General features: G+C 52.7%; 1 pseudogene across 1 annotated transcript; it reads left to right on the top strand.

Annotated features, from left to right (window-relative positions):
* Positions 1 to 17036: 17036 nt before the first annotated feature.
* Positions 17037 to 23209, top strand: LOC309810914 (phosphoethanolamine/phosphocholine phosphatase-like; annotated as a pseudogene). Its single transcript has 5 exons — positions 17037 to 17075; positions 17335 to 17385; positions 17891 to 17946; positions 18403 to 18465; positions 21831 to 23209. The product of its transcript is annotated as a phosphoethanolamine/phosphocholine phosphatase-like (transcript).
* The last annotated feature ends 1988 nt before the right edge of the window (positions 23210 to 25197 follow it).

Raw genomic sequence — 25197 nt, 5'->3', positions numbered from 1 at the left:
AAAACAGAAGGCCCTGATGCCAGTCGTAACCAAGGCCCTGACACTGTCGTTAACAAAGGCTCTGATGCTAGTCCTACGTAAGGCCCTGACACTGTCCTAAATTACTCCCAGACACTACACCTAACGCAGACCCTGACCCTGTTCCTAAGAGAGGCACTGATTCCACTCCTAACTCAGGCCCTGACACTGTCCCTAACTAAGGCCCTGACACTACTCCTAGCTCGGGCCCTGACACGATACTAATGAAGGCTCTGATGCTAATCCTAACTGAGTCTCTGACAGTAATCCTAAGTAAGGCCTTGACAGTACTGCTAACTAATCCCCTTACACTTGACTCTAACTAAGGCCTTGACACTACTCCTAAATCAGGCCCTGACACGATACCGAACAAAGGCTGTGATGCCAGTTGTAAGTAAGGCCTTGACACTGTCCGTAACTAAGTCCCTGACACTACTACTAACTCAGGCGGTGATACTGTCCCTAACTAAGGCCCTGACAGTGTCCCTAACTATGGGCCTGACTCTCCTCCTAAATCTGGCCCTGCCATTATACATAACAAAGGCTCTGACCCTCGTCCTAACCAAGGCCCTGACACTGTCCCTCACTAAGGCTCTGACTCTACTTCTAAGTCAGTCCCTGACATTATACCTAATGAAGTCTCTGATGCTAACCCTAACTAAGGCCCTGACAGTGACCCTAACTAAGGCCTTGATACTATTCCTAACTAAGGCCTTAGCCCTAAACCTAGCCCTAGCCCTCCCCTACCCCATCCCCATCCCTATCCCCAGCCCCATCCCCAGCCCCTGATGCTGATCCTACAGAGGCCCTTATGCTCCTCCTAGGCCTTGCCCTGACACTGTCCTTAACTAAGGCCTTGACAGTACTCCTAAATCAGGCCCTGACACGATACCAAATAAAGGCTCTGATGCTAGGTGTAAGTAAGGCCCTGACACTGTCCTTAACTAAGGCCCTGACACTACTACTAACTCAGGCCGTGATACTGTCCCTAACTAAGGCCCTGACAGTGTCCCTAACTAAGGGCCTGACTATCCTCCTAACTCTGGCCCTGCCATTATACATAACAAAGTCTCTGACGCTCGTCCTAACCAAGGCCCTGACACTGTCCCTCACTAAGGCCCTGACACTACTTCTAACTCAGGCCCTGACATTATACCTAACGAAGGCTGTGATGCTAACCCTAACTAAGGCCCTGACAGTGACCGTAACTAAGGCCTTGACACTTTTCCTGACTAAGGCCTTAGCCCTGACCATAGCCCTAGCCCCCTCCCCAACCCTAGCGCCAGCCCCAGCCCGAGATCCAGCCCCTGATGCCGATCCTACAGAGGCCCTTATGCTCCTCCTAGGTCTTGCCGTGACAGTGTCCTTAACTAAGGCCTTGACACTAGTACTAACTCAGGCCGTGATACTGTCTGTAACTAAGACCCTGACCGTGTCCCTAACTAGAGGCCTGACTGTGCTCCTAACTCTGGCGCTGCTATTATACATAACAAAGGCTCTGACGATCGTCCTAACCAAGGCCCTGACACTGTCCCTCACTAAGGCCCTGACCCTACTTCTAACTCAGGCCCTGACATTTTACCTAAGGAAGGCTCTGATGCTCATCCTAACTAAGGCCGTGACAGTGACCCTAACTAAGGCCTTGACACTATTCCTAACTGAGGCCCTAGCCCTAGCCCCAGCCCCATCCACTGATCCTACAGAGGCCCTTATGCTCCTCCTAGGCCTTGCTCTGACACTGTTCCTACTAACGGCCGTGATACTGGTCCTAAAGAAGGCCCGGGTGCTCTCGATAACTAAGGCCTTCAAAGTGTCCCTCGCTCCGTTCCTGACTTTATCCCTAGTGTGTAGTTAATGTCCTGCCTCTTACCCTACCTGAAGCCCTAATGCTGTCCCTAACTAAGGCCCTGACTAGTCATCCTTAAGGCCCTGACACTGTTTGTAAGTAAGGCCTGGAAGGTGTCCCTAATGCAGGCCCTGCTGCCGGCAATAAGTAAAGGCCTGACAGTATTCTGAGCCAATATACTGACCCATCTCTAACCAAGGTCCTGACACTATCTCTAAGTCAGCCCTGATGCTGTCCCTAAATAAAGCCCTGAGGCTGTCCCTAACATAGGCCCCGAAGCTATCCCTAACTGAGGCCTTGACGCTCCGCCTATCTCAGGCCCTGACCACGTCTTTAACTAAGACCGTAATGCTCATCCTACGGAGGCCCTGATGCTGCTCCTGAGTCATGATCGGACAGTGTCCCCATCTAAGGGCCTAATGGTAGTCCTCACTCAGGCCCTGTCGCTCTCTCTACGTCAGACTGTGACGCTGTCCCTACCTGAAGCCCTGACACTGGATCTAAACAAGGCTGCGATACTCTCAGTAACTAAGGTGTTGACACTATACCTGGGTCATTTCCTGACACTATACCTACACCATAATTTAACCCTGTCTTTAGCTAAATGCGAGCCTCTTACGGCAACTAAAGCCCTGATGCTGTGCCTAACTGAGGCCCTGAATTTAGCCCCAAGGCCGTGACACTGTTCCTAACTAAGGCCTAGTTTCTGTTCCAATGTCAGTGCCTGATACTGTCCCTAACAAAGTCTCTAACACTATGCCTGACAGTGTACCTAACAGAAGTCCCTGACGCCAGTCCTAACCAAGACCCTGACACTGTCCCTAACAAAGGCTCTGATGGTAGTCCTAACCAAAGCCCTGACACTGTCCCTAAGTAGGGCCTGAGACTCTGGCTAAGTCAGGCCATGTCCCGATACCTAACCAAGGCTCTGATGCTCGTCCTAACTAAGGCCCTGACACTGTCCTAACTTATGCCCTGATAGTACACCTAACACAGACCTTGACACTGTTCCTAAGAGAGGCACTAATTCCACTCCTAACTCAGGCCCTGACACTGTCGCTAACTAAGACCCTGACACTACTCCTAGATCAGGCCCTTAAACGATACCTAATGAAGGCTCTGATGCTAATCCTATCTAAGTCTCTGACACTAATCCTAAGTAAGGCCTTTACAGTACTCGTAACTAAGCCCCTGACCCTGACCCTAACTAAGCCCTTGACACTACTCCTAAATCAGGCCCTGACACGATACCGAACAAAAGCTCTGATGCTAGTTGTAAGTGAGGCCCTGACACTGTCCTTAACTCAGGCCTTGACACTACTACTAACTCAGGCCATGATACTGTCCCTAACTAAGGCCCTGACAGTGTCCCTAACTAACGGCCTGACTCTCCTCCTAACTCTGGGCCTGCCATTATACATAACAAAGGCTCTGATGCTCGTCCTAACCAAGGCCCTGACACTGTCCCTCACTAAGGCCCTGACACGACTTCTACCTCAGGCCCTGACATTACACCTAAGTAAGGCTCTGATGCTAACCCCAACTAAGGCCCTGACAGTGACCCTAACTAAGGCCTTGACACTATTCCTAACTAAGGCCCTAACCCTAGCCCTAGCCCCAGCCCCAGCCCTAGCTCTAGCTCTATTCCCAGCCCCAACCCTAGCCCCAGCCCCAGCCCCAGCCCAAGCCCAGACCCTGATGCTAATCCTAAAGAGGCCCTATGCTCCTCCCAGGCCTTGCCCTGACACTGTCCCTACCGAAGGCCGTAACGGTGGTCCTAAAGAAGGACCAGGTGCTCTCGATAACTAAGACCTTCAAAGTGTCCCTCGCTCCGTTCCTCACTTTATCCCTAGTCCGTAGTTATTGTCCTGCCTCTTACCCTACTTGAAACCCTAATGCTGTCCGTAACTAAGGCCCTGACTAGTCATCACTAAGGCCTTGACACTGTTTGTAAGTAAGGCCCAGAAGCTGTCCCTAATTCAGGCCCTGCTGCTGGCAATAACTAAAGGCCTGACACTCTCCTGAGCTAATATACTGACCCATCTCGAACCAAGGTCCTGACACTATCCCTAAGTCAGCCCTGATGCTGGCCCTAAATAAAGCCGTGAGGCTGTCCCTAACACAGGCCCTGAAGCTATCCCTACCTGAGACCTTGACGCTCCTCCTAACTCAGGCCCTGATCATGTCTTTGACTAAGACCATAATGCTCATCCTACGGAGGCCCTGTTGCTGCTTCTGAGTCATGACCTGACAGTGTCCACAGCTAAGGGCCTGATACTAGTCGTCCCTCGGGCCCTGTCGCTCTCCGTACGTCAGGCTCTGATGCCGTCCCCTACCTGAAGCCCTGACACTGGTTCTAAACAAGGCCCCGATACTCTCAGTAACTAAGGTGTTGACACTATACCTGGGTCATTTCCTGACAGTATACCTAGATCATAATTTAACCCTTTCTTTAGCTAAAGTCGAGCCTCTTATGGCAACTAAAGCCCTGATGCTGTGCTTACCTCATGCCCTGAATTTAGCCGCAAGTCCGTGACACTGTCCCTAACTAAGGCCTAGATGCTGGTCCAACATCAGGGCGTGGTACTGTCCCTAACAAAGTCCCTAACACTATGCCTGACTCAGTCCCTGACGCCAGTCCTAACGAAGACCCTGGCACTGTCCCTAACAAAGGCTCTGATGGTAGTCTTAACCAAGGCCCTGGCACTGTCCCTAAGTAGGGCCTGAGACTACGGCTAACTCAGGTCATGACACGATAGCTAACCAAGGCTCTGATGCTAGTCCTAACTGAGGCCCTGACACGGTCCCTAACTAGGGCTCTGACATTACTCCTACCTCAGGCCCTGATATTATAGCTAACAAAGGCTCTGATGCTAACCCTATCTAAGGCCCTGACAGTGACCCTAACTAAGGCCTTGACACTATTCCTAACTAAGGCCCTAGACCTAGCCATAGCCCTAGCGCCAGCCGTAGCCCCAGACCGAGCCCCAACCCCAGGCTCAGCCCCTGATCCTATTGAGGCCCTTATTCTCCTCCTAGGCCTTGACTTGACACTGTCCTTAACTAAGGCCTTGACACTACTACTAACTCAGGCCGTGATACTGTCCCTAACTAAGGCCCCGACAGTGTCCCTGTCTAAGGGACTGAATGTCCTCCTAACTCTGGCTCTGCCATTATACAGAACAAAGGCTGTGACGCTCATCCTAACCAAGGCCCTGACACTGTCCCTCACTGAGGCCCTGACAGGACTTCTACCTCAGGCCCTGACATTATAGCTAACGAAGTCTCTGATGCTAAGCCTAACTAAGGCCCTGACAGTGACCCTAACTAAGGCCTTGACACTATTCGTAACTGAGGCCCTAGCCCTAATCCTAGCCCTAGCCCCGGCCCCTGCCCCTGCCTCTTCCCCTGATGCTGATCCTAGAGAGGCCCTTATGCTCCTCCTAGGCCTTGCCCTGACACTGTCCTTAACTAAGGCCTTGACACTGCTACTAACTCAGGCCGTGATACTGTCCCTAACTAAGGCCCTGACAGTGTCCCTAACTAAGGGTCTTTCTCTCCTCCTAGCTCTGGCCCTGCAATTATACATAATAAAGGCTCTGACGCTCGTCCTATCCAAGGCCCTGACACTGTCCCTTACTAAGACCTTGATACAACTTCTAACTCAGGCCCTGAGATTTTACCTAACGAAGGATCTGATGCTAACCCTAACTAAGGCCCTGGCAGTGACCCTAACTAAGGCCTTGACACTATTCCTAAGTAAGGCTCTAGCCCCAGCCCCAGCCCCTGCCCCAGCCCCAGCCCCAGCCCCAGCCCAAGCCCCACCCCCGGCCCCAGCTCCTACAGAGGCCCTTATGCTCCTCCTAGGCCTACCCTGACACTGTCCTTAGCTAAGGCCTTTACACCACTACTAACTCAGGCCATGATACTGTCCCTAACTAAGTCCTTGACAGTGTCCCTAACTAAGGGCCTGACTCTCCTCCTAACTCTGGCCCTGACATTATATGTAACAAACGCTCTGATGCTAGTCCTATCCAAGGCCCTGAGACTGTCCCTAACTAAGGCCCTGACACTGCTTGTAACTCAGGCCCTGACATTACACCCAACGAAGGCTCTGATGCTAACCCTAACTAAGGCCGTGACAGTGACCCTGACTAAGGCCTTGACACTATTCCTAACTAGGCCCTGAAGCTACACTTAACTCAGGCCCTGACACTGTCCCTAAATAAAGCCCTGATACTACACCTACAAGAGGCCCTGACACTGTTCCTAACAGAGGCACTGATGCTAGTCCTAACTGAGGCCCTGAGAGTGTCCGTAACAAACGCCCTGCTGCTGTCAATATCTAACGTTTTGACAGTATCCTTAGCATATATCCTATCCCATCTCTTACTAAGGTCCTGAAACTGTCCCTAAGTGAGCCTTGACGCTGTCCCTAAGTGAGACCCTGAGCCTGTCCTTAAGTGAGGCCCTGAGAATGTCTTTAACCAAGACCCTGATGCTGATCCTACAGAGGCCCTCATACTCCTCCTAGGCCTTGCCCTGACACTGTCCCTACCGAAGGCTGTGACGCTGGTCCTAAAGAAGGCCCAGGTGCTCTCAGTAACTAAGGCCTTCAAACTGTCCCTCGCTACGTTCCTGACTTTATCCCTAGCCCGTAACCTGACTCAGTCCGTAGTTAATGTCCTGCCTCTTAACCTACCTGAAGCCCTAATGGTGTCCCTAACTAAGTTCCTGACTAGTCATCAGTAAGGCCCTGACACTGTTTGTAAGTAAGGCCCGGACGCTGTCCCTAATGCAGGCCCTGCTGCCGGCAATAACTAAAGGCCTGACACTATCCTGAGCTAATATACTGACCCATCTCTAACCAAGGTCCTGACACTATCCCTAAGTCAGCCCTGATGCTGGCCCTAAATCCCTGAGGTTGTCTCTAAGACAGGCCCTGAAGCTATCCCTAACTGAGGCCTTGACGCTCCGCCTAATTCAGGCCCTGACCATGTCTTTTTTTTTTTTTTCTTTTTTTTTTTGCGGTACACCGGCCTCTCACTGTTGTGGCCTCTCCCATCGTGGAGCACAGGCTCCGGACGCGCAGGCTCAGCGGCCATGGCTCACGGGCCCAGCCGCTCCGCGGCATGTGGGATCTTCCCAGACCGGGGCACGAACCCGTGTCCCCTGCATCGGCATGCAGACTCTCAACCACTGCACCACCAGGGAAGCCCCCATGTCTTTAACTAAGACCGTAATGCTGATCCTACAGAGGCCCTGATGCTTCTCCTGAGTCATGACCTGACAGTGTCCCCAGCTAAGAGACTGATGCTAGGCCTCACTCAGGCTCTGTCGCTCTCCCTACGTCAGGCTCTGACGCTTTCCCTACCTGAAGCCCTGACACTGGTTCTAAACAAGGCCCTGATACTCTCAGTAACTAAGGTGTTGACACTATACCTGGGTCATTTCCTGACACTATACCTAGATCATAATTTAATCCTGTCTTTAGGTAAAGTTAGGCCTCTTATGGCAACTAAAGCACTGATGCTGTCCCTAACTCAGGCCCTGAATTCAGCCCCAAGGCTGTGACACTGTCCCTAACTAAGGCCTTGATGCTCTAAGTCAGCTCCTGATACTGTCCTTAACTAAGGCCGTAATACTATTCCTAACTCAAGCCCTGACAGTGTACCTAACAGAAGGCTCTGACACTAGTCCCAACCAAGGTCCTGACAGTGTCCGTAACAAAGGCTCTGTTGCTCCTAACCAATGCCTGGACACTGTCCCTAAGTAGAGCCTGAGACTACGGCTAACTCAGGCCGTGACACGATACTGAACAGAGGTTCTGATGCTGGTCCTAACTCAGGCCCTCACACTATTCCTAAGAAAGGCTCTGGTGCTACTCCTAACTAAGGCCCTGAGACTACTCCTAACTCACGCCCTGACACTCTCCCTAAATAACGCCCTGACATTACTCCTAGCTCAACCCGTGAATGTGTCCCCAACTAAGGCCCTTGTTGTACTCCTAATATAGGCCCTGCCACGATACCTAACAAAGGCTCTGATGCTAGTCCTAACTAAGGTCCTGACACTGTCCGAACTAAGGCCCTGACACTACTCCTAACTCAGGCCCAGACATGATACCTAATGAAGGCTCTGATGCTAATCCTAACCAAGGCCCTGACACTGACCCTAGCTCAGTCCCTGACACTGTCCCTAACTCAGGCCCTGACACTGTCCCTAACAAAGGCCCTGCTGCCATCAATATCTAAAGTTTTGACACTATCCTGAGCATATATCCTGTCACATCTCTTACTAAGGTCGTGAAACTGTCCCTACGTGAGCCTTGACGCTGTCCCTAAGTGAGGCCCTGAGCTTGTCCCTAAGTGAGGCCCTGAGAATGTCTTTAACCAAGACCCTGATGCTGATCCTACAGAGGCCCTTATGCTCCTCCTAGGCCTTGCCCTGGCACTGTCCCTACCAAAGGCCATGACGCTGGTTGTAAAGAAGGCCCAGGTTCTCTCAGTAACTAAGGCCTTCAAACTGTCCCTCGGTCCTTTCCTGACCTTATCCCTAGCCTGTAACCTGACTCAGTCCATAGTTAATATCCTGCCTCTCATCCTACGTAAAGCCCTAATGTTGTCCCTAACTAAGGCCCTGAATAGTCCTGTTAAGGCCCTGACACTGTCTGTAAGTAAGGCCCGGAAGCTGTCCCTAATGTAGGCCCTGCTGATTGTAATAACAAAAGGCCTGACAGTATACTGAGCTAATATACTGACCCACGTCTAACCAAGGTCCTGACACTATTCCTAAGTCAACCCTGACGCTGTCCCCAAATAAAGCCGTGAGGTTGTCGCTAACATAGGCCCTGAAGCTACCTGTAACTGAGGCCCTGACGCTCTCCCTAACTCAGTCTCTGATCATGTCTTAAGACCGTAATGCTGATTCTACAGAGGCCCTGATGCCGCTCCTGAGTCATGCCCTGACAGTGTCCCTAGCTAAGGGCCTGACGCTAGGCCTCAGTCATGCTCTGACCGTCTCTCTGTCAGGCTCTGACGCTATCCCTACCTGAAGTCCTGACACTCGTTCTGAACAAGGCCCTGATCCTCTCAGTAACTAAAGTTTGACACTATCTGTAGGTTATTTCCTGATACTATACCTAGACTTTAACCTAACCGTTTCTTTAGCTAAAGTTGAGCTTCTTATGCCAACTAAAGCCCTGATGCTGTGCCTAACTGAGGCCCTGAATTTAATCCCAAGGCCGTGACACTGTCCCTAACTAAGGCCTAGATACTCATCCTAAGTCAGGGCCTCATACTGTCCCTACCTAGGGCCCTGACACTATTCCTAACTGAGGCCCTGACACAATCCCTAACAAAGTCCTTGACACTACTGCTAACTCAGGCCCTGACAGTGTCCCTAAATAACGCCCTGATACTACTCCTAACTCAGGCCATGACATTGTTCCTAACTAAGGCTCTGATACTACTCTTAACTCAGGCCCTGATATGATACCTAACAAAGACTCTGATGCTAGTCCTAACCAAGGCCCTGACACACACTGTCCCTATCTAAGGCCTTGACATTTCTCCTAACTCAGCCCCTCACACGATTACTAACCAAGGCTCTGTTGCTAGTCCTAACTAAGGACCTGACACTGTCCCCAACTAAGGCCCTGACACTACTCCTAACTCAGGCCTTGACATGATACCTAACAAAGGCTGTGATGCTAGTCCGAACTAAGGCCCAACACTGTCCCTAACTAAAGCCTTGACACTACTCCTAAGTCAAGGGCTTTAGTTAGGTCCTGTTTCAGCGCCTTAGTTAGGAATAGCATCAGAACCTTTGTTAGGTATCGTGTCAGGGCCTAAGTTAGGAGTACTGTCAGGGCCTTAGTTAGGTACAGTGTCAGGGGCTGAGTTAGGAGTATGGTGAAGGCCTTGGTGAGGACAGTGTCAGGGCCTTAGTTAGGACTATTCAGGTCCTTAGGGACAGAGTTAGGGCTTCAGGTAGGCTAATTATTATTTACTTAATAAGTAAGCCTTGTTAGGTATCGGGTCAGGGCCTAAGTTAGGAGTACTGTCAGGGTCTTAGTTAGGGACAGTGTGAGGGCCTTGGTTAGGACTAGCATCTGAGCCTTTGTTAGGGACAGTGTCAGGGTCTTAGTTAGGACTAACGTCAGGACCTTCTGTTAGGTACACTGTCAGGGCCTGAGTTAGGATTAGTGTTAGGGCCTTTGTTAGGGACAGTATCAGGCCCTGACGTTGGACCAGCATCTAGGCCTTAGTTAGGGACAGTGTCAAGGCCTTGAGACTAAGTCAGGGCCTGAGTTACGCACAGCATCAGGCCTTTAGTTGGCATAAGAGGCTCGACTTTAGCTAAAGACAGGGTTACGTTAAGGTATAGGTATAGTGTCAGGAAATGACCTGGGGATAGTGTGAATACCACAGTTACTGGGAGTATCAGGTCCTTGTTTAGAACCAGTGTCAGGGGTTCAGGTAGGGATCGCCTGGGAGCCTATTATAGGGAGAGCGACAGGGCCTGAGTGAGGCCTAGCATCAGGCCCTTAGCTAGGGACACTCTCAGGGCATGACTTAGGAGCAACATCGGGGCCTTTGTAGGATGAGCAGTAGGGTCTTAGTTAAAGACATGATCAGGGCCTGAGTTAGGAGTACATTCAGGGCCTTAGGTAGGGAGAGTGTCAGGGCCTTAGTTAAGACTAGCATCAGAGCCTTTGTTAGGTATTGTGTCAGGGCCTGAGTTATGAGTAGTGTCAGGGCCTTAGTTAGGGCCAGTGTCAGGACCTGAGATAGGAGTAGTGTGAAGGCTTTAGTTAGGGCCAGTGTCAGGGCCTGATTTAGCAGTAGTCAGGGCCTTAGTTAGGGACAGCATTCGGGCTTCAGGTAGGATAAGAGGCAGGACATTAGCTACGGACTGAGTCAGGTTACAGGCTAGGCATGACGTCAGGAAAGAGCGAGGGATAGTTTGAAGGCCTTAGTTATTCAGATCATCAGGAACTTATTTAGGACCTGCGTCAGGGCCTTATCTAGGGACAGTGTCCACGCAAGGCTTAGGAGTAGCACCAGCGCTTCTGTAAGATCAGCATCAGGGTCTTTGTTAAAGACATTGTCAGGACCTCTGTTAGGGACAGCCTCAGGGCCTCTCTTAGGGACAGTATCAAGGCCTCTCTTAGGGACAGTTTCAGGAACTTAGTAAGAGATTGGTCAGGATATAAGCTTAGGATAGTGTCAGGACTTTCGATAGTGACAGCAGCAGGGCCTTTATTAGGGACAGTGTCAGGGCCTGATTTAGGACTAGCATCAGTGCCTCTGTTAGGAACAGTGTCAGGGCCTGTTTTAGGTGTAGTATCAGGGCCTTATTTAGGGACAGTGTCAGGGCCTGAGTTAGGAATAGTGTCAAGGCCTTAGTTAGGGTTACCATCAGGGCCTTCGTTAGGTATCATGTCAGGGCCTGAGTTAGTAGTAGTGTCAGGGCCTCAGTTAGGGACAGTGTCAGGGCCTGAGTCATTAGTAGTGTCAAGGCCTTCATTAAGGACAGTGTCAGGGCCTGAGTTATGTGTAGCATCAGGACCTGAGTTAGGAGTAGTGTCAAGGGCTTAGTTAGGGTCAGTGTCAGGGCCTTAGTTAGGATTAGCATCAGAGCCTTCGTTAGGTACCGTGTCAGGGCCTGAGTTAGGAGTAGTGTCAGCGCCTTTGTTTCGGACAGTGTCAGGGCCTTGGTTAGAACAAGCGTCAGAGCCTTTGTTAGTTATAATGTCAGGGCAGAGTTAGGAGTAGTGTCAGGGCCTTAGGAACACTGTCATGGCCTGAGGTAGGTGTAGTGTCAGGGCCTTAGGTAGAGACAGTATCAGGGCCTGAGTTAGTGGTAGTGTCCAGGCCTTAGTTAAGGACAGTGTCAGAGCCTTAGGTACGATTAGCATCAGAACCTTTGTTAGGTATCGTGTTAGGGCCTGAATTAGGAGCCGCACAAGGCCCTTCACTGGGGACAGTGTTAGGGCCTGAGTTAGGAGTGGCATCAGTGCCTTTGTTAGGAACAGTGTCAGGGCCTTAGTTAGGACTAGCATCAGAGCCTTTGTTAGGAATCATTTGAGGGCCTGAGTTAGGAGTAGTGTCAGGGCCTTAGTTAGGGGTAGTGTCAGGGCCTTAGTTAGGGACAGCATCAGAGCCTTTTTTAGGTATCGTGTCATGGCCTGAGTTATTAGTAATCTCAGGCCTTACTTAGGGACAGTGTCATTGCCTTGGTTAGGACTAGCATCAGAACCTTTGTTAGGGACAGTGTCAGGGTCTTAATTAGGACTGGGGTCAGGGCTTTCTGTTAGGTAGTGTCAGGGACTGAGTTAGCCATAGTGCTAGGTCCTTAGATGGGGACAGTATCAGGTCCTGACTTTGGACCAGCATCTAGGCCTTAGTTTGGGACAGTGTCAGGGCCTTGGTTAGGAGTAGCATCAGAGCCTTCTGTTAGGTACAGTGTCAGGGCCTGAGTTAGGAATAGTGTTAGGGCCTTTGTTAGGGACAGCATCAGGCCCTGACGTTGGGCCAGCATCTAGGCCTTAGTTAGGGACAGTGTCATGGCCTTGGGGCTAAATTCACGGCCTGATTTAGGCACAGCATCAGGGCTTTAGTCGGCATAAGAGGCTCGACTTTAGCTAAAGATAGAGTTAGGTTAATATCTAGGTATAGTGTCAGGAAATGACCTGGGGATAGTGTCAATACCATAGTTACTGAGAGTACCAAGGGCCTTGTTTAGAACCAGTGTTAGGGCTTCAGGTAGGGACAGCGTCAGAGCCTGACGTAAGGAGAGCGACGGCCTGAGTGAGGCCTAGCATCAGGCCCTTAGCTAGGGACACTCTCAGGGCATGACTTAGGAGCAGCATTAGGGCCTTTGTAGGATGAGCATTAGGGTCTTTGTTAAAGACATGATCAGGGCCTGAGTTAGGAGTAGGTTCAGGGCCTTAGGTAGGGAGAGTGTCAGGGCCTTAGTTAAGACTAGCATGAGAGCCTTTGTTAGGCATCATGTCAGGGCCTGTGTTATGTGTCGTGTCAGGGTCTTTGTTAGGGACAGTGTCTGACCTGAGTTAGGAGTAGTTTGAAGGCTTTAGTTAGGGCCAGTGTCAGGGCCTGAGTTAGGAGTAGTCAGTGACTTAGTTAGGGACAGCATTAGGGCTTCAGGTAGGATAAGAAGCAGGACATTTTCTACAGATTGAGTCAGGTTATGGGCTACGGAAAATGTTAGGAAATGAGCGAGGGATAGTTTGAAGGCCTTAGTTATTCAGAGCATCAGGGCCTTATTTAGGACCAGCGTCAGGGCTTTATCTAGAGAAAGTGTCAGGCCAGGCTTAGGAGCAGCACAATTGCCTCTGTAGGATGAGCATCAGGGTCTTTGTTAAAGACATTCTCAGGGCCTGTGTTAGGGACAGCCTCAGGGCCTCACTTAGGGACAGCGTCAAGGCTTACATCAGGAGAGTTCTAGGACGTTATTAAGACATTTGTTAGAATATAGTCTCAGGATAGTGTCAGGACTTTAGATATTGACGGCAGCAGGGCCTTAGTTAGGGTCAGTGTCAGGGCCTTAGGACTAGCATCAGAGCCTTCAAAGGAATCGTGTGAGGGCCTGTGTTAAGAGTAGTGTCAGTGCTTTAGTTAGGGCCAGTGTCAGGGCCTGAGTTAGGTGTAGTGTCAGGGCGTTAGTTAGGGACAGTGTCAGGGCCTTAGTTAGGACTAGTGTCAGAGCCTGAGTTAGGAGTAGTGTCAGGGCCTCAGGACTAGCGTGAGGGCCTTCTGTTACGTACAGTGTCAGAACCTGAGTTAGGAATAGTGTTAGGGCCTTAGTTAGGAACAGTATCAAGCCCTGACCTAGGAGAAGCATCTAGGCCTTAATTAAGGACAGTGTCACGGACTTGGGACTAAATTCAGGGCCTGAGTTAGGCGCAGCACCAGGGCTTTAGTTATCAGAGGGAGGACATTAGCTAGTGACAGGGTCAGGTTAACATCTAGGGATCGTGTCACGATGTTAGTTACTGAGAGTACCAGGGCCATTTTTAGAACCAGTGTCAGGGCTTCAGGTAGGGACAGCATGAGAGCCTGACTTAGGGAGAGTGACAGGGCCTGAGTGAGGCCTAACGTCAGGCCCTTAGCTGGGGACACTGTCAGGTCATGACTTCAGAGCAGCATCAGGGCCTTTGTAGGATCAGTATTAGGGTCTTAGTTAAAGACAGTTCAGGTCCTGAGTTAGGAGTAGGTTCAGGGCCTTAGTTACGGAGAGTGTCAGGGCCTTAGTTAGGCGTAGCATCAGAGCCTTTGTTAGGTATCGTGTCAGGGCCTGAGTTAGGACTAGTCAGGGCCTTAGTTAGGGACAGCATTAGGGCTTCAGGTAGGATCAGAGGCAGGACATTAGCTATGGATCGAGTCAGGTTAAGGGCTAGGGATAATGTCAGTAAATGAGCAAGGGATAGTTTGAGGGCTTTAGTTACTCAGAGCATCAGGGCCTTATTTAGAAGCAGCGTCAGGGCCTTATCTAGGGACAGTGTCCGGGAAAGGCTTAGGAGCAGCACAATTGCCTCTGTGGGATCAGCATCAGGGTGTTGGTTAAAGATATTATCGGGGTGTCTGTTACGGACAGCCTCGGGGCCTCACTTAGGGACAGCGTCAAGGTTCACTTAGGGAGAGTTTCAGGACTTCAGTAAGAGATGGGTCAGGATATAAGCTTAGGATTGTGTCAGGATATAGATATTGACAGCAGCAAGTCTTTATATAGGGACAGTGTCAGGGCCTGAGATAGGAGTAGCATCGGTGCTTTTGTTAGGTTAGAGTTAGGGTTAGGGTTAGGGTTAGGGTTAGGGTTAGGGTTAGGGTTAGGGTTATGGATAGAGGTTTTGGGTTAGAGGTTTAGGGTTAGGGTTAGGTGTTAGGGTTAGCGTTAGTTATGGGTAGGGTTAGTTAGGGTTAGGGCTGGCGCAGGGTTAGGTTTAGTGTTAGGGATTAAGGTTTAGTGTTTAGGGTTAGGTTAGGATTAGCAAACGGGTATTGTTTATGGTAAAGGTGAGGGTTAGTGTTAGGGTTAGGGTTAGGGTAGCGTTAAGGTTAGGTTTAGGGTTAGGGTAAGGTTTAGGGTTAGGGTTACGGGTTAGGGTTAGTGTTGGGTTAGGTTTAGGGTTAGGGGTTAGGGTCAGGTTCAGAGTTAGGGTTAGGTTAGGGTTAGGGTATGGGTTTGGGTATGGGTTAGGTTATGGTTTAGTGTTAGCGTACGGGTTAGGGTTAGGGTATGGGTTAGGGTATGGTATGCCTTAGTTTTAGGATTCGGGTATGGGTTAGGTTACGTCTATGCGTTAGGGTTAGGGTATGGGTTAGGGTACGGGCTTGGCCTAGGGTACAGTTTAGGGTGTGGAGCAAGGGTGTCCTGAAGGGAGTGGCTTGGGGTCAGGAGGCGTTGGAGACTATGTTTCGTGGGAGAGTCTTGCACACCTGTGACATTTCGTTCTCGGGGTCAGCACGGCAGCGCAGATCCACCATCTGCCTATTTCTCTGTTCCTTCATTGCTCACTCATTCCCTTGCTCATTCATTCATTCACCCTCTCGATCCGCGACTTGAGCAGTTACTAAGGGTGTACTGTCTGCGGCAAAACACAGGATGCAGAGGGCCCGAGAGATCTGCCTGTCGGTAAGACTAAGGCCTGCTCAGCGCGTCACTCACGGTGAGCCCGGCAGTGAACTGTGCACCAGGGCAGGGGCTCCAGGGGGACGAGAAGACCATGGAACTGGGGTGCTGCCGATTCCCGCCTCATCTCCCTCAGGCTCCCTGCCCTGCCCGCGTCCCTGTGGCACAGCTCTGTGTTTCGTCACCCTTTGTGTGGTAGAGGCCGGAGGAGATGGTCAGTGTCCTCATGGGAGGATCCTGCTGCCCACAGAGTACCTGGGACTGTGAATCCAAGTTCAGCAAGGGGAATACTCTGGAACTTTCTGACCCTCCAGGCCCCAAAAGCCTGGGAGCTTGGCTGGGCTCCCATACCCACTTATGCAGTCTCCCTGGATCCCCATCCCACCACAGTGAGGATCCAGAAGGTGGTATGTGAGGTCCTTTCCAGTCTGGGCAGGACCAGGGCCCTGGGGCTCTTCCAGGCCCAGAGCATCTCTTGAGTGTGTTCCAGTGTAGTGAAAAATTGAGTTTTCACACAGTGTAGAACAAGCCTGGCTGTTATTTATGGTTCGTGTTGTGTGTGATTTTTCATGATCTTGGAGAGTCCTATCATTTTTTTTAATGCATCAGCACATTTTCCCACAGCACGTGCTTGAGTCCACAGGCTCAGGGGGTATTCCTGGGTTCTCTGGTCAGGAAGGCCCAGTCAGACTGGAGGGGAGACTGACCACATCCAAGGCCTGGTCCTTGTCAGGCAGAGGGCAGGAGATAGTCCAGTTGAGGTAGGATTGAGGCTCATTCCAGGAGGGTCATCCTGACTGTGGTCTAAAGAGATGCTGCTGCTTCTGTGAATATTTTTTTTAGAGGAGAAAAACAGAGATGTTGTATGGAGCATGACTTGGACTAACAGGCAAAGGCAAGTCCGTGCAGGCCTGCGAGAGGGGGATCATGTCTCCCAGATCTTCATGGACTGTAGACCCAGCACCTCCGCAATCAGCCCCAGGTGGAGCAGCATTAAGACATAGAAGAAGTGGACTTGGGTCAGACTGCAGCTTTGTGATTGTGCACAGAGACGGCTGACTGTTTCCCAACTCCAGGGTTCTAGAACTGGGGCCTCTGGAGGGCATAGGCATTCAGGAATATGGTGAAGTGCTTATGGAAGAGTAGATAGCAAAATGTAAGCCTCAGCCCAGAGCAAGATACCATGCAAGATAACACAAGACCCCCAGTCCGGAAGTAGCACAGACATGACCTGCAACTGACACTCAGACTTGCTTCTCCCACGAGCAGCTGGGGCAGCGGAAGGCTCGGCTGAGGCAGCTGAGCAGGCTGGGTCTGTACCCCATGACTGGGCAGGGCAGAGCGTACTTGAGCCTTCAACGAGCCTCTGTGACAGGTGCAGGGCCGTGACCATCTTTATTTCCCAGGGACCATCTGCTGTCTCCTCGTTCTTGGGGAGGCTGAAACACAAACAAACTTTGTGAAATTTCCTGAGCTTTTGTGTATATGTGTGTGTATTACGTGAGTGTCCACAAGCATGTGCATGTGTGTGCTGTCTGTGCACATCCGAGTGCATGTGAGTGTGTTTATGTGCAGGCAGGCACATGTGTGTATGCACGTGTTTTTGCATGCGCAGCACGTGTGATTGTGTGCCTGTGTGTGACTGCAGTCCCTCTTTTCATGTGTGTGTGTACATGTGTGTGAATGCCGGTATGCTTGGGCGTGTACGTGCACATGTGTGTGTACAGATGCGTGCTGTGGGGGGATGAGGAAGGCACGGGGTTGTTGCTTTCTGGTGCCGCCTTCCCCCACCCTCCCTTTTGCTGTTGCCTCAGCACTTTGTGGTGAAGTGTAGAGACTCAAAAGGAGGACCACTACCCGCTACCGTGAGTGATCTGCCTGCTCATCCTCATGGTCATCCATCTGTGCAGTAAACATCCCTGAGCCTGTGCCATGTGCTGGGGCCTGGGGTCCACAGTAAAGCAGGCGTGTGCCCTCAGCTCTGCTCAGCCCAGCCGGGCGCGGGACAGAGAAGCTGCAGGCCAGGTGTGTCTGCAGAGGGAGAGGTTACCTCTGGCTGGTGAGTCAACGGAGGTGGCAGCTGAGCTGAACTGAAGGAGTGGGATGGACGGAGCTCACTCTAGAGGAGGGTGGGGGCAGGGGAAGGGGCTGGGTGCCTGGCTCACGGGGAGGACGCATCGCAGAGGGGCTGCAAGGGTGGCCAGACAGCTAGCTCTGACTTCGTTTTATAGACAGACAGAACAGTTTTGGAACCAGAGTGACAGGATCAGGCCCACACATTTCCTCTGGTGGCGGCTGAGGGGTTTGATGGCAGAAGAGAGGAGATGGGCCGAGGAACAGGGGTGACGGTGGGGGCTGTGCCTCCGCCAGGCTTCCAGCCTCTTTGTGGTGGTCCCTTGGGTCCACAAGGTTAGCACGCACCTTGCGTGAGGCCGGAATGGGGCTTCCTCTTCATTCCCTCTTTCCCAGAAGTAAACGCAACACAGTTTGGAGTTGGTGAGACTGAGGGGGCCATCTTTCAGGAAAGGCAAGTGTCAGCGTTGGCTGGGGTGCCCACCCGGGGACAAGGGGGACCCTTAGCCAGACCCGCAGACCCCAGGGAAGGACATGGTGTGCTCAGAGAGGCAGGGATAGTCAGGAAAGCCAGGTGTGCAGAGAAGGCTTGGCCAAGGGGGCCCTGGGGGCTCAGACACTCAGGAAGTGAGGGGAGGGGCGGCCAGACAGCCGTGAACTAGGCCCAGGGGTCGACGGACGAATGGTCGTGCTGTGTGCAGGGTGGACACACAGGGCCAGAGGCTCTTCTGTAGGGAACGTCTCCTGGCTGCAGTGGGCTCTGGAAATTGTCTGCGGGTTGCCATGCCTTCTGGGGCTCTCCGGCCCAGGCCCCAGCCGGGAGCTGCCTGTCCAGCCTACCCTGGCTCCACCTCCAGACTGCGCAAGCCTGGGTGGGCGGGACGGGCTCCTCGTGCCTCGGTTGCCATGACCTGTGACGTTTCCTTTCCAGTTGCCAGGTTCATTATAAGGATACATGTACAGTTTGTTGCGTTGTTTTGCGCCACCCGTTGGCTTAGGGAAGAACTGCCCTGGTAGGTTGGCCTGCAAGGTGTGCTGCTTCAGAGCCTCCATCTGACATACTCTTCCCTGCCCGAAATGCAAACACAGCACACACTCCCTGCCTGGTTTGGGAATGATGACACCTCACCTCTCGCCCCTCCTACCCTGTCCTGCCCACACTCCAACCTCAAGGACACTTTGGTTCCCCATCTGACTCCCGACCCCTCCAGCTGGCTGGGGACAGGCAGCCTCATGAGACAGTGTGCACAAAGCTTTCTGGCCGGGCTGTGAGGATGGGGACCAGGTCCCACCTGTGCCAATGAAGCAGGCGTCTCACCTGGATTTGTCTCCGGGCTGTTGAAGGTGGATTGAAGGTCAGACAGTCCAGAGGCCAAGGGCCCCAGAGGAGGGGGGTGTGGGCGCAGGTAGACCAGGAGCAGCTGCCCCTCTGGTCAGGAGAGTCCAACAACCCAGGGCTTTCTGGTTCCTGGGAGGAGGAGAGGGCAGAGGCAGTGGGGGCCCAAAGACAGGTCCTGCTTCACCTCTGGTTGGAGCCACTCAGCTGAGCCCAGGTTTTGAGGGATTAGAGTTAAAGGATGCAGGCTAGAGGGTCAGGGTTAGAGGATCAGGTTAGATGGTCTGAGTCAGGGTCAGGGTAAGGGTTGGGAGTTAACAGGTCAAGGTCGAGTATCTAGGGGCTAGGGGTTAGGAGCCTTAGGGTTTAGGATTAGAGATGAGGAGGTTAGGGTTAGGGAGTGAACAGTAGAGGTTTGGGCGTTAGGGTTAGTGGGTTAGTGTTAAGCACAGCTGACCCACGGCCCCCCTAACCCCACACCTCTGAGTCCTGTAGGGTGGACAGGACTTGCCCGGGGTCACTCACGAGTGGGGGTTCAGCTGGACCGCTGGTTATCTACCCCCATCCTGGAACCTGATGGCAGAAGAATGAAATGTCTGCTCTGGTCACTGACTGTTTCAAATCCAACTCAACCTCAGTCAACGGCTGTTAGGGCCTCAGAAGCCCACAGGGTTCCCTCCTGCCATCTGAACTGGAGAGAGTAGTGCTGGCCCCACTTGGCCTGGGCAGCCCGGGTCCAGCACAGGCCTGAGCTCACTCCATGGTCATGTTATGAATTAATACATAACTTGGTGCAGCGACCTACCAGCCCCCAGGTGCTGCCTCCTGAGGGCTGGTGGGGCCCTCCTGGGACTGCAGGCATCCTTTGTCCCATCTGAGTGGGCATCAATAGACATCAAGTCTCAGGACAGCCCTTGACCTCTGACCATCCAGGCAGTCATCTATGGTCCTCCAGCTCAGGCCAGTCTGGTCCCTGTCAAGCCCCTGTGGCCAATTACTGAGCTGACCTTGCTGCTGGCAATTGAACAGCTACCTGGGCAGCACAGACAGCCCTTTGGGATGTTTCAGTTACTAACATCCATGTGGTTGAGAAAAGGGCCTCCCCCTCACAGGCCCATAGCCTTCCAAGCGAGGTAATAACCGTCTAAACATTTGAGTGTGTCCCTGACACAACAACCATACAGCAGACCATGGCCTTGCAATCCTTTGGGCTTCCAGCTGTAACAAACTTTTTTTTTTTTTTGAAGATGTTGGGGGTTGGAGTTTTTATTAATTAATTTATTTATTTTTGCTGTGTTGCATCTTCATTTCTGTGTGAGGGCTTTCTCTAGTTGTGGCAAGCGGGGGCCACTCTTCATCGCGGTGAGCGGGCCTCTCACTATCGCGGCCTCTTGTTGCGGAGCACAGGCTCCAGACGCACAGGCTCAGTAGTCGTGGCTCACGGGCCTAGTTGCTCCGCGGCATGTGGGATCCTCCCAGACCAGGGCTCGAACCCGTGTCCCCTGCATTAGCAGGCAGATTCTCAACCACTGCGCCACCAGGGAAGCCCCTGCAACAAACTTTTGATATTCATACTCATTAAGAGTCAAAGATACGGGAGCAACTGGGCCACCCAATGGACAGTTTCACACTGAGGCTGCATGGTCTTGGAGAGCCACGTGCACCCATGTGGTCTCTGAAAGCTGCCAATGATGGATTCCATGATAACGGCATAATCCTTGAGCCTCCCACTGCTTCATTGAGCAAGAATTTCCTAACCACCATAGCATTTAGTCTCTGCTCTTTGTAAAGGAGGGAGGAGACTGGATAAATGAGCAGTATTGTTCTTGGGGGATGGGTGAGTCATGTGGCCAGGGGGCAGGTGTGACTCCTGGGCTCCCGCCACCAGAGACATCAAGGAGAGCTGTGCCTTTTGCAAGAGGAAGAGGTTCTTGCTGTTGTGGACGGACAGCAAGAGCACTGGATGGGTGGCTGCAGCCCCTGACCCTAAATCAGCCCCTTCCTTCCTTGGCCTTCAGATCCCACAGCTGTGCAGTGGGCCGTCAGTGATGTGGAATCTGCCGCTTTCCCCAAGCTAGCATCTGTTCTCAGGCCAAAGTCCAGAACCTCAGCTTTCCTTTGGGAACTTCTTACCTGTTTCCAGTCCAAACAGTTCCAGAGGGCTGATGCTACGTTCCACCCACCTTGAAGATGGGCATATGATCCACATTTAGCTAATCTCATGCTCCATCCTGTGGGTGCTCTGATGGGTTCAAGGATGATGCTATGACCCAAAACCAGGCCAATGACGTTTATTTTATTTTAATTTTTGGCCATGCTGTGCACGCGGGATTTTAGTTCCCCGACCAAGGATCGAACCTGTGCCCCTTACATTGGGAGCTCAAGAGTCTTAACCACTGGACCACCAGGAAAGTCCCTTCCCCTCACTTTCAAAACTGCTATGGACTTAAAGCACCCAAGATGGTTGTGATATAAGTGGCCTTTTCAGTATGACTTCTTTGACTTAGAATGTTTTCAATGTTTATCCATGTTGTAACATGTATTATCAGTGCTTCATTCATTTTTTTATTGTGGTTAAAAATACATAACATGGGGATGGGGGGCAAGTGGAGGGAACGGCCCAGATGCACAGCATTCACGGACCCTCTGGACTGGAGGGACTCGTGAGAGCCGGAGCCCAGAAATCCGGGAATGGATAAGATGCAGCGTCCCCTCCAATTCCCGTGAGCACCCCTTGCTCCATCCTGCGCCCAAATACCTCAGCTAGGCCCTCTCCCCACTCTTGACACTCCAAACTCAGCCGGGACAGACCTCCGCAGGTGCCGCTCCCCACCCTGCAGGAGAAGCTCAGAGGTCCTGTCCCCCTTTCCTCTGAGGGACACTCTTTGGTGACCACAAAAGGATTTGGTCGCTCCGGACAAAGCTGGTAGAGGACAGCGGGTTGGCTGCGCCCGGCGCGCCGCGCTTCCTCCTGACCTTCGACTTGGACGAGACTATCGTGGACGAAAACAGCGACGACTCCGTCGTGTGCGCACCGCGGCGGGCCAGCGGCTGCCTGAGAGCCTGCATGCCACCCAGCGCGAGGGCTTCTACAACGAATACATGCAGCGCGTCTTCCAGTACCTGGGCGAGCAGGGCGTGCGGCCGCGGGACATGCGCGCCAACTACGAGGCCATCCCCCTGTCGCCCGGCACGGGCGAGCTGCTGAAGTTTGTGGCCAAGCAGGGCGCCTGCTTTGAGGTTATTCTCATCTCAGACGCCAACACCTTTGGCGTGAAGAGTGTGCTGCGCGCCGCCGGCCACCACGGCCTGTTCCGCCACATCTTCAGCAACCTGTCAGGGCCCGACCTTTGGGGGCTGCTGGCGCTGCAGCCCTTCCACGCGCACAGCTGCGCTCACTGCCCCGCCAACATGTGCCAGCACAAGGTGCTCAGCGACTACTTGCGCGAGCGGGCCCACGACGGCGTGCCCTTCGAGCCTTTTCTACGTGAGCGATGGCGCCAACGACTTCTGCCCCACGGGGCTACTGGCAGGCGGCAACGTGGCCTTCCTGCGCCACCGCTACCCCATGCACCGCCTTATGCAGGAGGCGCAGAAGGCCGAGCCCAGCTCCTTCTGCGCCAGGGTGGTGCCCTGGGAAACCACCGAAGTGCGCCTACACCTGCATCAGGTGCTGAGGACGTGGCCTGCAGGGGCCACCCGGGCGGGGAGGGGGTGGGGCGGTGGGGGTCGGGAAAGAGAAAGCTAGTTTTATTACTCCCTTTCCCTTTCGTTTTGGTATATTCCTCCAGGATTTCCCGGAATCCCAGGTTGGTCCATTTCGGAACTGGAGGAGGGAGTTGGGAGCTGTCCCCATCTGTGCAGTTAACCCAGCTCGGCTGCCTCCCCCAGTTCCACTGCAAGCGAATTCTGGAGTCTGGCCGCAGCAGCGTGGCACGCATATCTGAGCAGGCAGCAGTGTTTCCACAAACCTTGTCCTCTCAGTTGGGAGGACGGGGTTCCCTGTCAGGGTAGAGAAGGAACATGTCCCGCCACGTTGTGGTTAACTGTTGCCTTGGGCTGCGTGGCCTCCCTCCTCCAGTCTTCTGTCCAGGGGACCCAGTCCCCGAAATGTTCCCCCCACACCTCCCCGCACCAGACTCCCCACGGAGAGAGGTGGCGCTCCTTGCTGATGGTCCCAGGCCTAGATCTTGCTTTACCTACTGTGACCCTACACTACACTCCTTGCCTCCCTCCCCCCACCCTGTCAGCATCCCCACAGGATAAAAAGCTAGAGGGAACGGTCACCTCCTGTTGGTGGAAAGAGGTAGCACACTGTTCCGGGGCTCAGGTCTGGCCAGCCAGGGACCTCACAGAGCCCAAAGATGTCTCCTTGCACCTCAGCCTCGTCTATGCAGCAAGAAACCAGGGACTTAACCAAAGTCGCCCCACTGACTGGGCCCTTTTGAGTCCCCCTCCTCCCGTATGGAACAGAAAACCATGATGCTGTAAAGCAGAGCCAGTGGAAACCCAAGGCCCACCTCCCTCTTCTGGGGTTTCAGAGCTGTGAAGGAGGTGAAGGGGCGGAGGTGAGCGAGATGTCTCACGCTGCCGTCTGGGGGATGAGGGCGAGGTGAGCTCTGCTCTCAGAGAGCCCACCTAAGTGAGGGAGCTGGTCCCCACTCTTGGAGGAGTGCCCAGCCTGGGGAACCAAGACTGAATCCATAACAAAGCAGGCAATTGGCAAAAGAGCAGGGTGCGGCCCACCTTCGCAGAGGGGCACAGGGGTCTCGTGTGGAGGGCTCAGTGAGCACCGAGGAGATGGGAGATGCTGCTGCTTAGGGCAGGCAGAGGAGGCTCAATGAGCGGGAGCCTTACAGGTGGGTTGCCTTTCAGTCCCTCGGCCTGCTAGCCCTGCAGGGCAATCATCAGGAGGTCATCAGAATTTTATTGAAACTTGGCACTTGCAGCTGGAGACCCTGTCTTGCATGGCGTAAGGGTCCCCTGTGGGTAAGGTCACCAAACTCCTTGGCTTCCAGTTCTTTCCTGTCTCCAGCAGGCCTCTGGGTACCTGCTCTGTTTTTACCAGGACCCCTTCCCACTGAAATGGGGGAAGGAACAGATGCAGCTCACAGCCCAGGAGTCATGCCGGTCTGGTCCAGTCTTGACTGGAGCAGGCTTTAGTGTGGGACTCAAGAGGCTCACTCAAGGCGGTGCTTGGGTCAGCATCCCAGAGATCCCAGGCTGTCAGCAGCTGGGCTGCACATAGTTCCCGGGGAAGAATCCAGACCCCTCTGAGCCGATGCCCTCACAGCAGCCATCGGAGTAGTGGCGGGTGGTGCAGATAATGGAGCCCTCAGAGAAGGAGAGTTCATTGTCCTTCTGGCGGGTGTATGGGTACAGTGTCATTACTGCAGGGCGGGAGGAGAGGGGTGCCATGAGACGTGCCTCCTGCCCCACCACAGGGATGCTTGTGCCCACATACTGGACTCTACTGGGCAATGTGGGGAGTGGGGCAGGAGATGCCTTCTTCAAAGCCCCAGGACTCCTCCCCAGCTGAGCTAATATTCAGTATCAGGCCAGCTGCTTCCCTCCTCTGTGGGGGTGTGGTGGGGTGGAATAAAAGGCTCCACAAGTGTGACACAGGCCATCCCCTCCACTCCAAGAAACTTCAGTGTTTGAGAGCAGGGCCCCAGGATCTACCCATGTTTTGTAATCTGCTTTCAGCCCCCGTTCATCCTGGTCTTCCCACAATGTCTCTGGCAGGTGCTGGAGGTATTGCTCAGTAGGTGCTCAGTAAATACAGCAACATTGAACAGGGTAGACTTGGCCGAAGTGAGCCTTGGGCAAGTCACTTAGTTTAACCTCTCAGGCTCAGCTTCGTCTGTTAAATGGGAGTGTGAAGATCGTAGGAGGTTCAGTAAAAGAGAAAATGGATGAGAAGCTTTGACTCGGGTCTGGTATAAAGCAGGGGCTAAATTATGTTACCCCCCCCCCCCCACATAACATAACATTTACCATTTAAATCATTTTGAGCATACAGTTCTATGGCATTAACTACATTCACGTTGTTGTACAAATAGTCTCAGCATCCACCTCCGGAACTTATTCATTTTCCCTATGGAAAATTGTGTATCAGTTTCTCTGAATTTTTGCCAACATTTGTTATTTTTAGCTTTCTTGATTGTAGGCGTTCTAGTGTGTGGAGGGGTCGGCGTTGTGGTGTTAACTTGCATTTCATCACGACTAATGACGATTAACATCTCTTCACGTGCTTGCTGACCATTTG

Source organism: Mesoplodon mirus (assembly GCF_964341445.2).
Source record: "Mesoplodon mirus genome assembly, chromosome: 10".
Lineage (NCBI taxonomy): Eukaryota > Metazoa > Chordata > Mammalia > Artiodactyla > Ziphiidae > Mesoplodon > Mesoplodon mirus.
Note: the sequence above shows the minus strand (reverse complement) of the source record. Positions and strands in the feature narration are given on the sequence as shown.